The 2,500-nt window shown below is 40.1% G+C and overlaps 1 protein-coding gene and 1 long non-coding RNA gene across 5 annotated transcripts in view; one reads left to right on the forward strand and one right to left on the reverse strand.

Moving 5' to 3' along the window:
- LOC135098372 (uncharacterized) overlaps positions 1-2,500 on the reverse strand; it is a 126,454-nt gene that overhangs the window by 96,775 nt on the left and 27,179 nt on the right. The window lies entirely within an intron of this gene.
- LOC135098365 (von Willebrand factor A domain-containing protein 5A-like) overlaps positions 1-2,500 on the forward strand; it is a 16,925-nt gene that overhangs the window by 14,161 nt on the left and 264 nt on the right. For both annotated transcript variants that reach the window (XR_010266900.1, XM_064000700.1), the window contains one exon: positions 1-2,500. This exon is cut by the window's left edge; it is cut by the window's right edge and continues 264 nt beyond it. The gene's annotated coding sequence lies outside the window, so the exon portion shown is untranslated.

Raw genomic sequence — 2,500 nt, forward strand, 5'->3', positions numbered from 1 at the left:
CCCCCTTTAGGGCATTAATATACATACAAAAGAGAGAAAACTTTGCATGTACCATTGACTATGCAACGATACGACAGCGCACTGAGAAAACACCCGCAGGAAAGCAAAGGCAAGACAGCACGCAAGGACGAAAATACAGCAGGGTATATAAAGTAAAATAGAGGAATTATCGTAACATCAGTACGTGTAACTATAAGAATATACGAAAACGCACTAAGTAACCTGGCCATCACCATACACAACCGCTATACGACAGAAAAAGATGTGCAATAGGAATCAGAGTACTATGGAAATAAAGGCAGATGAATAAATTGATGACCAATGAAACTTCCCTCTGGTGTCAGTCTTAAAATTGACGATGTAAACTCCTCCAGGTGGTTTCTGCACAAGAGAGAGACCATGTTTGCATGTTTGTATTTTTGTTGTTTGTATATTCCCTTTCTGGTTAAACGCTCAAGGTCATTTTATGCAACACCAACAAAAAAAAAAAAAAAACCTCAGTGTTAGTTAGAAATCTGACTGAATTATTCCTACTTAATTTCAATATAAACTTTCCGCGGCTCTCCTTGTTACAGTAGCCATAGCGTTCTTGCTCAGTTTCCCTCCTTGATCATTAGTGAAGGAAGCACACTTGTTGCCCTCCATGTTCCTCAACTGACTTTTTTTTTTTTTCTGTGGAAACAAACTTCGACAAGGATATTTGCGATGTACAAGCGGCCTTTTTGGTGTAGCTTCAATGTAGGTATCGGTGCAATTTCCTTTTTCATCTTTTGCTTCTTTCTTATTCCCCACCATTCACATTTCCGTTTGTGTGTGTGTGTGTGTGTGTGTGTGTGTTCTTTCCCCCATCACTTTCTTCCATTTCTCCCACTTTCTTTTCCCGGCCACATGATGACTTGCCTCGCGCTCCCCCTTCAAGGAAAACTATTGACCTTTAACCTTGGATGTCGTGGAGTCAGATAGGAGAGACGAGAGAAAACAAGCCTCGGTACAATATTTACAGGAAACCACATACGTACGTACATACACTTTTCCTTTACTTACTTTATCGTCTTGTGTCATAAAAGGTTTAATATGTTTTCCAGAGAGAGAGAGAGAGAGAGAGAGAGAGAGAGAGAGAGAGAGAGAGAGAGAGAGAGAGAGAGAGAGAGAGTCCCTTGGTCGTCTGGTGTACTGTCTTAATTGCGTCATTGCTCAGTTGCCAACGCGTAAAATTGGGTAGATAAGCAACTTTAAGTCTGGCTTTTGTGGCTGATATTCAACTCTTTCATTTTAACAAGATTGCGTCATTCACGGGATAATAACGCCTTTACTGCCTTTTGTAAGCCCGTCTTCCACACACACACACACACACACACACACACACACACACATATGTGCTTGCGGTTAGAAAGTTTGATAAATATTTATTGACAACAAACAACAATACAAACAAAAAATACAGGAAATACATTACTATACTGAAATTAATGTAAATACTGATATGGATAGCATTCACGGGTCCATCAAACACATGTACACACACACACACACACACACACACACACACACACACACACACACACACACACACACAAGCGGACACCAAGTCAAAGTATGGAAATTAATTAAGTCCAGGTGTGCGCACTCTCCTGCCGCATGCAACAGGTAAGCCTTCTCACAAAGAGGTAACGTGACGGCAGCCAACTGAAATAGACTCTTAATGAAAAAAACACAATGAAAAAATACAGATGCCTTCACATCGACAAAATACCGTCAGGCTCCCCTAGCACGTTCCAGCACACTCTCATTACGCCTTCCGCTGCCTCTCCTCCAGCCAGATTTGCTCGGGCACGCGATAATGGCAATGCAAAGGCAGAATGATGAAAATACCCTGAATGAAAAGGCAAAAAACACAATTAGTGGCAAAAAAAGTAGCAACAACAACACTATTATCATTTATGACAACAACCTTTGCTAGTACATCTTTTACTAAGTACTACTACTACTACTACTACTACTACTACTACGACTACTACTACTACTACTGCGTGCGTGTGTGATTCACCTACGTATTGCCTTGATTGTCACGTCGTGGTCTTATAAACAGCATTTTTCCCTGCCGGTGAGAGTAAGTACAGCCTTGATTATGGGTAATGCGTTGTACAGTAAGTCTGAGCGAGACTGGCCACGGGATAAGTTTGAGCTGCGAAACTTTTAGCACGCACACACACATACACACACACACACACACAGAGTATGAACCAACTTTTACCTGGTTCAGTAACTTTGTGTCAAAAGTTTTGGCACCAAGTAAACTACCACCTGATGAGGTGACTATTATTATTATTATGATTATGATTATTATTATTATTATTATTATTATTATTATTATTGTCGTGTTATGATATTTTTTTAAAATTCTCTCATACAGTTTTCATTTCCCTATTACGGTTGACGTCAAGCACGGCGTCTCAAACACACACACACACACACACTTTGATTAATTTCATGTAATCAA

This window comes from Scylla paramamosain, unplaced genomic scaffold, assembly GCF_035594125.1.
Source record: "Scylla paramamosain isolate STU-SP2022 unplaced genomic scaffold, ASM3559412v1 Contig58, whole genome shotgun sequence".
NCBI classification, from domain to species: Eukaryota; Metazoa; Arthropoda; class Malacostraca; order Decapoda; family Portunidae; genus Scylla; species Scylla paramamosain.